The sequence below is a fragment of the Nesoenas mayeri genome (assembly GCF_963082525.1).
Source record: "Nesoenas mayeri genome assembly, chromosome: 15".
In the NCBI taxonomy this organism is placed as follows: domain Eukaryota; kingdom Metazoa; phylum Chordata; class Aves; order Columbiformes; family Columbidae; genus Nesoenas; species Nesoenas mayeri.
This window is the reverse complement of record NC_137559.1, coordinates 18,090,676-18,106,075: the sequence shown is the minus strand read 5'-3', so window position 1 is coordinate 18,106,075 and position 15,400 is coordinate 18,090,676.

The window sequence follows — 15,400 nt, the reverse complement described above, 5'->3', positions numbered from 1 at the left end:
GATCAGTGGTGGAGGACTCATAAATGAATCTAGCAGCACAGCAAATATTACCATGGCTGCCAGTGATTTTCCATACGGAGAGTTTACATTTTCACGAGAAATATTGCTGACAACAGAAGAAGAAAAATGGGTATATGGTTAAAATTCCTTCTTATGTAAAATATCGATAGATATCAATATTGTCGGTAGATTTATACTTAACTTTAGGAAAAAAAAAAAAGGCAGAGATTTATTCTGCATTTATCATAGCATAGTCCATCTGAGGCTTTTGGTGTTTTTAATACTCTGAGAAAGATGCCTGTCTGTTAAATTATGTGTATTCTGCACTTACTGCAGCAAATTGTTACCTGGCAGAAGCGTTGAGAAGGTGCCTATAGAACAGTCTCAGGATGGTAACAGAAAAGCAAAGCCATTTTTTAAAGCAAATGTCCTCTCTCCCTCAGGTTAACATCACTGTTTTGCGTTCAAGGGGATCCTATGGCAAAGTGCGTCTTTGCTTCCAGAGAATAAATGGGACTGCAGAGGAGGGAGTTGATTTCACCCCCACAGTAAGGGAACTGTTATTTGAACCACATGAGGAGAGTAGAATGATTTCGGTTGAAATTCATGATGACGACTTTCCTGAAGGTCCTGAAGACTTTTCAGTGATGATTACCAAAGTGGAACTCCAAGGAAGGTAAAGATAAAATTAATTATAAGATAAAATTAATTAAAAGCAGGAGATCAAACTGTATTTGGAATCTGATCTACCTGCATAAAGGCACCGCTGGATTTCAGGTGTTTTACTGTAAAATGTCATATGGCAGCTATAATAGTAATACTAATACAAATTGGATGTATGGCAATCCAAATTCTTTCAACATTAATTTTAAGATTTTGCTGATTAAGATTTATTAAAGCTGAAAGTCCATCCATTACATAGAAGTTGTCAAATCCCATGAAACTCAAAGAAGAAGATAAAATGTGAAAGAAAAAGCGAAAGATCCACATTTCTGTGAAAAAACTGCCAGTTTTGCAGATATAGTTTGAAAAAGTGTGACCAAAAATCTTCAGTGGTAACTGTCAGAAAATGAAAGTGTTTGTGGTAATTGAAAATTGTCATACTTGCATTACAATACTTTTGCAAGATTTGTTTTTAATGTAATATTCCTTTTTATGTTCTTGCAAGTGGATTTGATTTCACCGTAAAGGAAAATGATCTACAGATAGATCAACCCCCAGTAATAGGAAATATCTCCACAGTACGAGTCACTATAGCAAAAAGTGATAATGCAGAAGGCATCATAGAATTTGATCCACAGTATATCCTTCTACAGGGTAAGTTGACCAGAGGTTTTCACTATGGTTTAGAGGATAAGCCTGTGGCTCTCTCACAAATTTTGAAATAAAATAACTTTTTTTCCCAATTTTTCTTGAAGTGCAAGAGGATGCTGGATTAATCATGATTCCTGTTGTGAGAAAGCGTGGAACGTATGGCGATGTAACAGCCGATTTCCTTTCTCGAAGTATTTCTGCACTTCCGAACGTTGACTACATCATCCATAATGATTCTGTCATTTTTTATCGTGGCCAGAACCAGACTTTTATCTATATCTCTATCACAGATGATGAAGAAAGGTAATTATTTTTTTCAGATATTTATTCACTAATCTACTTCTGAGAAACCGTTTTTTAGCACGTGCAGTATGCCTGTCAGCAGAGTTTGAATTGAAAAGCAAATTTCTGCAGCCCTGAAATATTTAAAGGGAGGGAAAAGAAGCTATTATTGGAGTTTCATAGTGCCTGTTAAATTTTATGCAAACAACTACATTCTTTTTCCCTAGATTATCAGAAAGTTTGGGTGTTAATAGTACTGCTGTGAATAATAAAATATTTTGCTGATTGTTTTTTTTTTTTTTTTTTAATTTAGCACATGTGGAAAATAAAACAATATTTTTGTTTCAGATATCACCATTCTCTGCAAATGGGGGGAATCTTCTGCTCTATGCTTACGGAGATGACTTCTGTATATCTTTAAACAGATCCAGCTGGACGCATGGTTGAATGACAAATCATAATTTTAATTTTTTGTTCTTGTGTGTCTCAGAAGGTCTTTTTTTCTGTTATTTTTTTTCCATGCAGCGAATTTGCAGAGCAATTTGAAATCCAGCTGATGGGGGCCACTGGTGGAGCAGCCCTTGGGCTCCATCTACTGAGCCAGGTCACCATTGCCAAAAGCGACTCCCCCCAGGGCATCATCTGATTTCTCAGCCAAAGTCGAATTACTCTTCCCAGCCCCGATACACCGACAACAGTGTCGCTGGTGCTGGAAAGGACAGGAAAATTGTTTGGGGAGACACAGGTGGGCCCTGGTTCTCAAAAACGGAATGTTTTCCAGTGACAAGGCCAAAAATCTTCTTTTTTTGCCGTCAGGGGCTTCCTTGTGACTGATTTCTAATGGGATAGTTGCAGCTTTTCATTAAGTGTGAATTCTGTATAGTTGCAGAAGAACAGAAAATATTGTTACTTTTTTGATCTTCTCTTTGTCCTCCTGCTTTTCTCCTTTTATTATGGTCTGGTGTACTTTATTTTGAACTATCTCCCAATCCCATTGAAAATATAGTTAATTTCATGCACCACCGCTAATTTAATTGAACTCAGTTGAATTACTTCCTGAAGCTGGTCAATTTATTTTTATTTTCAGTAAATTGTTTACTATGAGGCCTCTAGACTTTTTTTTAGTCTGTACGTATCACTGCCAAAGTGAAAGTGTAAATATGAACCAAGATAAGGCTTCCACAGTCTGGGCAAATGATTGGAAAATTGGCATTAAAGGCCATGAGCTACTGCTCTCCTCATGTGAAAATTGCCGTGGTCTTCTTTGACTTTTCCTAGAAGTCATTGAAGAAAACTGAAAAACAATTAAGTGTCAAAATAATAATTTTAAGATGCTGAATAGGACCCCTTCAAAAACAATCTAATTTGTGGGAAATTTTGAAAATATTCTAGCTTTTAATCAGCCTGAGGAAGTGTGAATCGTGATTTGAGGCATTAAAAACTTCTATTGCAGAAAATATTTGTCGTTTTCAGTCTTGATATCACACTTCCCAGGGAATGTTTCTGGTCAGGATGCTTATTTGGTGAGCTTTTCAAAACAAATTGTGAAAGGAAGAGAAAAGTAAACTGGCCTGTGCATTTCCTGTTACGTGCTACAGAAACCTCAGTTTATTTTCTTTTCTGTAACTAATATCTAGAATTTAATAAAATGGCATTGTGGCTAACTAGCACTTCAGAATTTCTATTTTTAATGTTTATTTTTCTCCAAAGGATGATATATTTCCCCACATGTAATCAATTATTAATATGTTGTGTTCTGTAAAAAGAGCACATAGTTAAATGTAGCTTGTTAGCAGATGCAAGAATTTTTATGTCGCTTGTGTTACTCTGTCACTTCCCCCGACCCGGGAGGCAGTTATAATATGTCACTACTGTAAATCTGAAAGTGGTATCTTCCACAGATTAATTGGGACATCTTGGGACCCAATTCAGAAGAGCTTTTATCTCCCCTGAATAGTGACATGGGTGACCCTGTGAACGGATCATTCTATTTTGGAGAAGGGGAAGGAGGGCTGAGAACTATTAATCTACAAATCCATCCTCGTGAAGAAGCTGAAGTTCAGGAGATCTTCATTATTAGGCTGAGCCTTATGAAAGGTGAAGCAGAACTAGATCCTAAGGCAAACAGCATTACACTAATAGTAAGTCACTATTGCTTTTCTTTCTCTTGAGATCTCTGTTATTGGTATTTATCCTGCAAAGCTTTGAAGGGTAATCATAATGACTGAATAGCTTGTCATTTGCCTCTTTTTTTTTTGCCTCCCCTACTACATGGGTTTGATGGTCGTGGTCAATGGGTCAGAGTCCAGTTGAGGCCTGTATCTAGTGCAGTCCCTCAAGGGTCAGTACTGGGGCCTGTATTATTCAATATATTCATCAATGACTTGGATGAGGGAACAGAGTGACTGTCAGCAAGTTTGCTGATGACACCAAGCTGAGAGGAGTGGCTGACACTGGAAGCTGTGCTGCCATTGGGAGACCTGGACAGGCTGGAGAGTTGGGCAGGGAGCAATTTAATGAAATAGAACAAGGGCAAGTGTAGAGTCTTGTGTCTGGGCAGGAACAACCCCAGGTTCCAGTATAAGTTGGGAAATGACCTATTAGAGAGCAGACTCTCTCAGACTCTCTTCTAAACACTGATGTACTCTTGAGTCTTCTTAAGAGGAGAAGACTCAAGAGGAAGAACTAATTGATACATTCCCTATAGCATCTAGCAATGAAAATCTCAATGTTTCAAACAAGAATACTATTCACTTTACATTTCTGATTGTTTAATTTTTTTTTATTCAATTACTTCCTTAAAGATACAGAAGTTTGGTGATCCCAACGGAATGGTACAGTTTGCTCCTGAATCGTTAACTGAGAAAAACTTCACAGAACCCTCCGCAGTGGAAGGGCCACAAAGTATTACACTGTTTGTCAGATGAATCCAGGGCACCATGGGAAACGTAACGGTATTCTCACTCTCTTCCTAATCAACATTATAATCTGAAATAATCCTCTGTATCAATGCATGGAGGGAGATCTTATTCTGTGCCTTTCAATTGCGTATTTCTCAAGTTTTGAAATGTCGCCTTTTAGACTGAGTTTAGCAAGGGCTCAGCTCTAGTAGTTGTGGTTTGTAGAGTCAGATTCAGTCTCCCCTGGTCAGTGAAAAAAACAGAAAACCAGCACTGGAGTGCTTGTCTTGCTTTCTCTCTCCCTCTGCTCCTGTGCTTTTGATGGGAGAACAGGAGAGACCAGACTTTCATAGTGAGCTTTCTTTGGGATCCTCACAATTTACTCTTTTTCAGCCATATGTAAAGGTAAGAATCAGACATTTTAGAATCATCACTTACATTGTCTTTACCTAAAGTTGTTTACAAGTCAGCATTTTCACAAGTACTCATTTATTAAAAAAAAAAAAAAAAAAATTTAATAAAAGCATCTAATGTGTTTAATGAGAACTCTTCACACCTTTCTGTTGTGAGGAATTCTGGAAACTGGAAAAACAGCAAGGATATCTTGGTGTAAAAATAGAAATAATGTCAAGCAATTGTTCAGAGATTCCGTATAGTTTTACGTAGGTGTCCAGAAGATATACAGAGGTAATCTTTGCATTCACAGTACTGCTGGAAGAACAACACACCACTTTGTAAGACAGTCTATGTGCTTCTTTCTATGCATACTTAAACAAATTTTTATTTTACCCATTTAAACCCAACCTATTCCGTATGCAATCTATACTGAACCATGAATGTGAAAGTTTCCGACTCTGTGGGTGATATTGCCTTCATTTTGTGAATTTTCTAAATAAATTTCAGGTTTACTGGGAAATACGTCGTGAATCTGACATCACAGGTGACTTTCTTAGGACAGAGGGATCTGTTGTCATTGCTGACCAGGAGAGCACAGCTGAGATAATCATCTACCTGTTACCTGACGATGTTCCAGCACTGGATGAGAACTATGTGGTGCAGCTGATTTCAGTAGAAGGTGGAGCAGATTTAGACCAAGAGAAAAGAATTTTGGAAATCAATGTGTTTGCAAATGATGACCCCTATGGAGTGTTCGCCCTGTACTCTGACCAGCAGTCAGTACTCGTAGAGAGGAACCTGGATCGGTATGTTCAGATCAATGTAACTCGGCATGCTGGGGCATTTGGAGAAGCAATTGTTGAGTACCATATCACATCTCATTGTGAAGAAGCACTAATTGAGCCTGAGAATGAGGTGGGATACCTCACAATAAAAGACGGTGCCAGCTTTGGAGTGCAAAGAGTGCCAATAAGCAACCAGGTCTGTATTATCCTTTTAAGTCATGTGGTATCTATTGTTTCCATTAGTGTTCATCACAATACAAAGGTGCTGGAATAAGGTACTAAACTCTCAATACTGTCCACTGTCAAGAAGCAGAAAAGAGAGTTTTGGTATAATGAATTTCCTATTTATGGACTAGAAGTGGGTTCAAATATCACATTTTCAGGTAATAACTGCAAAATCACTCTATGCATGTGTTCAAATATCCAGTGTTTCCTTCCATCATTGCTTTGTGTTACTATCAGTTCAATATTTTGTTATTTTATGTATTCCAATATTCTTTCAATTTCTCTTTTGCATTGTAAATAGTGATGTGTTAGTGCTGACTCGTGAAGCAGCAGATAAATTTACCTGCATTTCCCAGTGTTCCCTGGTTGTTTACTATTATTATTATTACAGTCTTCCATCCACGCTTACATCCTTTTACATTTGTCTTGCATCTTATTAACCCTAAGAGTTAAAATCAAGCTGAGACCCACTATGTTAGTTACAATTCATTAAAATGGCAATACATGCTCTATAAACTCATCTTTCAATTAACTGCTGGTAAATTACAATCACAATATTGCTGTTTTAACTGTGTTTCTTTATAGAAAGATAATCAACAAAACGCTTGACTTGAAAACACTGCTTTTTCATGCAAACAACAAAATCTGCTGATTTTTCTGCCACTTAACTCTTTGAACTGGTGGTTATCGTGTTTTCAGTGGAATTACATTGCCACCATTTTAATTGCATTCTTCCTCTCAAAGGCGTTTGTTGTACTGGGCTTGAATTTTACCCTGGAACTGACTAACGTAAGCCTGGCTGGGACAAGTGCCAAGGATGTGCCTAAAATATTAGGAAAGGCGAAGTCAGCCATTCTGCTTGTTCCTGAGGAAGCTGCCAATTCACAGGTCAGTAGACTGACTGCAGTGTAATTTTCTACCGCAGAAGGAAGGTACGCTTCATTACAAAAGGCAGCCGCTATAAGAATTCAGTTTGCTCCTTAAAGTTTTCATCATTGCAACCAATTTAATGACCGACAAGACTGTTCCAGTTACTACTTGTACTGTATATTGTCTTTTCTCTGATACAAATTCATATAGAGATGTGTAAATGCAGTTTGAAAAGGTCTCTTCATCTATAAAATGTAAATAGCATAAATACGATGATTTACTTATACTTTTGTTTACATGAAGTGGAAGTTCTGAGACTTAGAGGAAAATAGCTAGTTCTGGACGATGTTATTCCTTTAAGTACAGCAGCCCCAAAGTAGATAAGAGCATGCATGCAGTATCTGTGCAAAAAGAAGTGGAGGTCATGCTGGGTTTTAATGCAGTTGACAGTACCTTTGACTAATCACTGAGTGGGGAATTTTCCATTTGTCTGCTTTGTATGAGACAGAAAAAATATAATATACCTGTTCCAATATGGTCTATGTGCTACAGTTCCCTTTTTATGTGGCAAGCAAAGACAACAGCATGCTGAGTTTTTGTCTCTTAAATTTTATTGAAGTTTTTATGTAATGATTTTAATTCTCTTGACACACTGTTTTGTCTTTCAGTTTGTAATTGAACTTAATTCCAATGGTCTTTCTGTAAACATTGTTTACGACCATACATCCACTTATAATTTTAGAATGCGTGAATTATCTTTTCATTCCCATTTTTTGGTCAAAGAAAGAAAAGTACATCATACTATCAAGAATGTTTTTGTGAACAATGTAATGTGACAACAACTTACTTTCACTGGATAGACAAATAATACTTTATTTTAGACCTGTGTGTATCTGTATGGTACCACAGCCATTGCATGTGAGCATTAAGGGCAGGTTGGTTTGTTTTCCTTTTGAAAGACAGACACAAAATGCTATATTCAGTGTTTTCAGTACCAAAATGTCATTCATACTGGTTCCTTTTTTTCCCTGATATCTAATTCTCAGAAGTCTTAAGATTTAGAAATGTTGAAGAGTTGTGAAGAAAGCATTTATATATATATATACACAAACATGTATAGACATGTACATACATATATTTATATGCACGTGTAACTACTGTTAAGATGCCTACCTTACAAAATATAGTACTCTTTCATATCTGTTATTGTCCACTTTTATTCCATTTTCTATAACAAAAGCCACTGTGTTTCCACAGGTTGGCTTTGAATCTGTGATTTTACGACTTACAGACATTATAGCAGGGACAGGCCAGGCTGTCATCACCAGAAAAGGAGCTTATGGCTCTGTCGTCTTGAGCTGGATCTCAGAATACCCAGCAGACCTGATCACCGACTTTGCCTAGTCAGGCAATATTACTCCTCTGTTTGGTGAGTAACAGTCTGAGGAAACAGCTACGAAAGTTGCATAAGTGATGATACCACCTTTTAGTTATATATACCTCTGTATGCTTTCTCTATTAATAAGGAGTCATTAGATTGAAATGGTATGGTCTAATTTTTAGCTATAAGGGATGTGTTCATTTTATAAGCAAAAAAACCCTTCAACTTCATAGATACATGTCTGGGAGGCAGGCACGATGCTGTGGCCATGAAGGACAGCTTCATATAGGAAAGACCCTTATCCAGTTTTCTTCTTCTTAAATGGAGTGGAATTGTGATTAAAGTCTGTACTTTAGCGCATTCCCAGATAAAAAGAGGATTCCTATTGGATTATTTTGACTCTTGCTCTCTCTCGCTCTCTCTTTCCTTCAGGTACTGTTGCATTTTCCTCTGGTGAGCAAAGTAAAGTGATTTCATTTCAGGCCACTCCAAGCCTAAATAAATGTGAGTCATTTGCCATCACTTTAAGAGCAGCGCACAGCAATGTGTCTGGTGGGGCTCGCCTGAGGTAAGGATCCTACTTGTATTTTTGAGTCACACCAATGCCATAAGAATTATGACCTGTGTACAGATACAAAACTTATACAAATCCCTGTTGTTATTATTATAGGCAGCTAGTAACTTGTAGTCCATTCTTTGATAAATTTGTATAGCTTGTCTCAGGTGAGAACAAAGTGATCTAGATCTGACCTGTTCAGAACTGAGGCTTTTATCCAACTCCAGTCTGTTTCATAGGTGCCTAGAATAACGGAGACAGTCAAGAAAATGAAGATCAACAGTTTTAGCCGGGAAGCTGAAGACTGAAAGCAACTCTTAACAGTTTTCATTCGTGTCCCTAAAAATCCATATTTAGAAGGTCTTACATAACAAATTATTTATAATAAGAAAAATAAAACAAGAAATGTTCTGAAAATACCTAATTTATATAAAACCTCCTTTTTATTTTTTAAAAAAACCCCAAACCATTACATTTAATGTAGTTTTCCATCTCAGATAAGTTATCTATTCTTCAAGCTATTTTATTTTCATTCATCCTTAGCCATTGATAGCTAGAAGTGGTATAAAAAGAATGGACATGGAGTAACACCACGTATGGAGAAAGGTTTTGGCTTCGCCATGTTACAATTACAGTGGCAAATCTGAAGGAAGTCAGGAGTGAAATGGATGGATAAATCCTGAGATTGAGCCCTTCTCCTGGGCTTGTCTATCCTGTGGGCTGGTGTCCTCAGAGCCCCTATTTACCCTGTGAATCAAATACATTAAGTATGTGAGAATGACCTTTCCTAGAAAACTGAAGATGACATCCCATGGAGGGTAAAGGTGACTTTGAGGAGCTTTGGGCTCCCTTAGTGGTGGAAATGGTCTAGTTTTTTGACCAAAATCACTGCAATTTTAGTGCCATTTGATAGCCTCTAGCACTGAATAATAGATCAGTTCTGTAGACAGGTATAAGACACAAGATTTAACGAAGAGTTTTGCCTCTATGCTTATTTTCTAATAAGAAAGGGATCTATTTAATATGAATGAAGTAGAGCTTAAGTTTATATTGATCATAGGGCTCAGATCTGGAAAAAAAATTCCTGTGAGGGGGCAGTTAGTATTTCAAAGCCCCACTGTAAGTTTTAAAATAACTTCCTCTCATTCTCTAGCTTCCTGGCTCTAACTGTAGATCTGTTAGGATCTGTCTATCCCTCAGTTTTCCTTTGAAACGGGAAGTTTGTTCTATAGATACAACTGGTATTACTCGGGGTGGCTGTATTGTAATATATCTTCTTTCATTGTGTCCACAACAGAAAAACATCATACTTTCCTTTGCTTCTCCATTTTCTCAGGAAGACTTTATTTTATTTAAACTTTACTCTGTATCCTGTGCTGATTTGGGTGCATTGCATCTGAGGAGGGCTGTTCGATCCTATTATTACAAAATCATTTTTCAGGCAATCATGTTACATCTTGCTTTGGTATGGTTGCTATTTCTTCCCTCTGCTATTAGACATTTGTTTAATCCGCTTTCTTAGAGCCATCATTGATTGTTCACTGGCAATTATTCTGCTTTAATGTTTTACTTTTCTTCATGCGTCGTATTTCCTCTGTCAACTTTGGTGTCCTTTCTGTTTCAGATCGGGTTTTACAACAGCTGAAATTGAGCCAATGGGGATCTTCCAGTTTGCTCTTAACTCAAGGTCTGTTTCAGTTGAAGAAGGTGTTCGGACAGTCACACTACATGTCCAAAGATTGTTTGGTTTTCAAAGTAATCTCACTAAATTGACATATCAGACCATTCCAGGAAGTGCCAAACCACTAGAGGACTTTGTACCCATCTACAATGGAGAGCTTATGTTTTCACATTTTCAGACAAATGCTGTGATAGAAATATCAATAATTGATGACTCTGTCTCTGAAATTGAGGAATTTTTTTTTGTAAATTTGACTTGTGTGGAAATTTTGGATGTTCAACCTGTGAATCTTGCCTGGAGTCCACGTCTGAATCCAGCTTTCAGTGTTGCAACAGTTAATATCCTCGCTAATGATATTCTTCATGGAATACAAAGTTTGGGGCCAGAGTTTATTTATGTTGAAGAAGATGTGAACAACAGTACCCCCAACACAGCGATACTTCGTATCAGAAGGACCAAGGGTTTTACTGGTGATGTTGAAGTAACCATTAAAACCTTTGGGGGAGCGAGTGCACAAAGTGGAGCAGATTCATATCCTTTTGGAAGCGTTTATGGAAGATCCAACTTCACTTGGGCAATGGAAGGGGAAGATTTTGAGGAACAGTCAGTCTCTTTGACTTTGCTGGATGGACAAAGAGAAAGCAGGGTGTCCATAAAGATTTTTGACGATGATGAGCCTGAAGGACAGGAATTGTTTTATGTTTTCCTCTCAAATCCTGAATATGGAGCTCAGATTGTAGAAGGAAAGGATGAATATGGATTTGCTGCTTTTGCAACAGTAATTATTGCAGGTAATATTATTTCCCCGGGAAAATTAATAAGAGTAAATAACTATGTTTTCATAGCAATTTTCATGTAAAGATTGGCAATCTATTTGACGATAAGCAGAGTATTCTATTGTGAAATCTTGAGTTTTCCAGAGCAGAAGAAGCATCTAATGTACAAAGCTACTACGCGTCCCTTAGCAACGTAGCTCAAAATACATTTAGAGATTATGCTTATCTCTGTTCTTGCCCTGTTTTACTCGTTAAGGGAAAAGACTAATCTTGAGTAGTTTTTATGTAGATCCAGTAGCATTGCAGGCATTTTAGATTTTTACTTTTGCCATTTTGTCACTTTTACGTACAATGGGGTTTGTGCAAAGTATCAGTCTCTATATTGACATTCAGCGTGCACTGGTAAGTAAAGCCATTGCTACCTGTAAAGGAGAAATCCTTTAGTAACAAGATTTAATGGGACACTGTGAAGACATTAGCTTCCCCTCATTAAACCTGGATTTTTTTTCCATACACTGCTGTTTTGCCAAAGATGTTTACATTCCCATGAGAACAGTGAAGTATTGTGCAGCTCCATACTTGCACACACTGAATTAAAGATGCAGAAGAAAAGCTGATGTGACAATTTGGAAAAATTAATGGGTTCAACAAGAGTATGAGTGGGACGAATAAGAAAGCTGTCCTTGGAAGCCCATCTTCATCCCGTACCCTACTATATCTGCTTTCAAAAATACTTATTCTACTGGTTAAAATAAAATTTAGAAATGCCAACATTTAAAGTTCTGGATAACTATGTAGTGTAAATTAAACCCAGAAATATTATAATAAATTTTCTCAAGGTGTCCCCAGATGATACTTTGTAGCATTGTTTTGATACCTATTTTAAACTTTTTTTAGTGGTTATTCACATGAAGGTTATAATTTAGTCTCAGCTTAACTTTCTTGCTTACTTTCATGGACTGTTTCCTATATAGGAAGTGATCTCCAGAATGGCATTTTGGGATTTGTTCCAGAAGTACAAAGCGGTCTCGTACTTGATGAAGACTCGGAGAACAGAGAGGTGCTGCTGATTGTCACAAGGCAACCAAACAGGTGCAGGCAACAGCCGATTCGAATGTGCTTCCCACATGTTGTAACATGCTGTGTTGTTAACCACAGGAGCTGCTGTTAGTGGAAGAGTTTATCAAAGAGTTTTAAAATAAATCTGCCTTTCAGCTGCTTTAGTAACTTCTCAGAAGTAGATGAACTGGCTTTAAGTTGTGAATGTGATTAGGTCTGTCACTCTACTGTGATAAAGCAGAGACAGGAAAAACAAGTATTTTCCAACTTACACTATAAGGCTACAAGTGTGAAAGATTTGCTTGAGTTAAAATATTTGCCCTGCTCGAGGTGTAATTCAAGTTCTCAACTCCCCGTGTAGTACAATGTAGGTATGAATACTAAAATGAGCAATTAAGAAGGCACCTGAGTGTCAGCAGTATGATAATGTTTTCAGTCACACAGACACTATATTTTACTAATTAGCACATATATATATATATATATATGTATATGTTGCACATTTATGTGTACTTTTAATCAAATATGCTCAAGTACTTCACGTTCCTTAAACTTAGAGGAAAGACAAATCCTACCTGGTTTTCCAGGCAAATGATTACTGTAGTATTAAGGAAGGTACACGGGCAACTCCCTTCCAAGAACCAGTGTCTCTTATGCAGCTAATGTCATGTTTTCTGAAATAAAAATTGAGAATAATCTAGCTCCGTGTAATTGCTTTATTTTCTTCCTGTGTGATGTTTTTGTGATCTAAACACATGTCAGGTGAAGGAATTTAAATTAAAAAAGAGCAGTTTTCATCCTACAGCAGTTTGTTCCCTGGTGATAAGCTTTGAATCATAACAGAAAACGTGTGTTACCTCCGTGGTTTATGTTTCCTAAAACAATAGTGATCTCCTTCAGTACATATATACTCTCGATTTGCTTATAGGGCTTTTGAAGACGTGAAGATCTTTTGGCGTGTGACCTTTAATAAAACAGGTGTTGTCCTTCTGAAGGATGGCGTGAACTTGGAGAATGAACTTGTATCCGTGGTGGGATCCACTACCTGCATGGCAGGTCAAACGTTGTGCAACATCTCCATTGAACTAAAGCCTGGTAACGTAAGTAATTATTACTCATTTGTGTATAGCCCTGTGGTGTTGAATTGCAGCTTATCAAGACTGAAAAAACCCTCTGATCTGGAGGAAGTGATGTGTGGGACACAGTCTGGAGATGGTAACTTGACATCTGCTCAGCTCCTCTGCAAATACATGTTTATTTACAGGCTTGTGCTGCGTCCATGGTGACTGCTAAAAACTTGGGAAGATGAGTATTTAATTTGAAGAGTAAAATGCAGATCTTTTATAGAACCATAAGAAAAAAGAATGGAGTTATCCCAGTGAGATGTGTGTTCATTTGCTGCATTCTTATCCTCCACACAGTAAATTTTTAATCAGCTAAAGGACTTCTTAGGGTGTTTTATAGAAAGCATATCCTGCAACTAATGACACCTCATTCTACAAAAAAAGAAACAAAACGCTTTTATTGCAACAATTTTTACTGGAAACAAAAGGAAAAAATCATTTTGTTTGAACACCTGGTGCTTAGAACAGTCCCTTAAGAAAGGAAAGATTAATGTTTGTCATTCTTTCAGAGTGAAGAGTTTGAAATTTTCCGATAAACTATCTGAACCGTCAGGCTAGTGGCAAAGCTGAGGTCTGGGGAATGGAAAAAAAGACAATATGAGAAGGTTTCTACAGTTTTTCTGACTACACTTCAGAAAACAACGCAAGATGTAGGATGTGGGAAACAATTATTTCCCACTAGGGAACTGTGTGCATTCCCTTAGCTCAGAGGACTATTTTCCTTCTGCATCTTCAGATGTAATTTTTAAATTACAGAGCCAAGGAATAAAATATATGCATGAGTGGATCACAGGTGGCCTCGCTGAGCAAACTGGGATTTTGAACCTGTTTATTCCAGAGGAGTGTTATCATTATTTAATGACAGCGGACTGGCAGCGTTAGAAACATGCATTTATACCACATGAAGCACAAGCGTGTGCCACTCAAACAGGTGCTAATGGAAGGTTAGTTCCCTGTGGCGCTACAGTGAATTTGTGCCTGTCATCCATTAGTCAAGATCATTCCATGTAAATAATTACTTGATGACTACTCGATTAAAAATATATGCTGTTTAGCCCCCCCAAATATTCTTTAATTCTTCTTCCAGTTCTTCTTCCATAAAATAGCTTATAAATTAGCAACCAATACATTATGAAATGATGAAGTAATAAATGCATTCAATAAATATTTTACGTTTTTATGGCGTACGGTGTGACATCTAGCTTTTAGAAAGTTTTTGCTTGGTCAGTTGCACTGACTTCATTTGCTAAGAGCTGGATCCTGCTTTCCTAGAATTACAGTAGAATTTCCAAAAATCCAGACCCAGAACACAAATCTATACTTGAAATCGTCTTCAATTACCAACTTTTTTTTATAATGCTGTTGTCTTGTAAAGAACTATGGAGGTTTTTTTTGCTGGTTTGCTGCTTCCTCAGTGCATCTAATAGGTTCAGATGCCATATTTCCAATTATTTATGGAATCTCAGGAATCGGATATCTATTTCTAAACATGTTATATCTGTAGTGTAGATAGAAAATCAAAGGTAGGGCAACACGTCATAGTGTAATTTAATATTGCTACCTTATTTTCGATAAACAGGCATTCAGTTTGTAGAAATTCCTAGACTAATTCTTTGGCATGTGAACGCTGAAATTCAATAGCCTGTATTTCCAGACTATTCAAAACTGTGGTTAGCAGAGTTCAATCTTAAAATACAGTCAATATTAACTGAAGATTCAAAACTGCATACTCACTCTTCTCTGGAATTTTTTACACAGGTAAGAAGGTGGGTACATGCCTTTTCATAAGGCAAAAATTAAGTGAAAGAGCAAATTCCTTACAAAATGTACAGCTGTGTAACTCCATAATCTGGAAAATTGAGCTCTTAAAGCATTTACCATCTTGTCTTATGGCAAATTTACAGTAACAATACGTGTAGTATACAAATAGCTGTTTTATTGCGGTAGAGTCCCATGCAAAAATTCACGATGTCATTATTGCACGTGGCATTGCTGCAACATTATTATTTTTAGGATATATTAATACTTCCTTGCACTTACTGCACATTTCA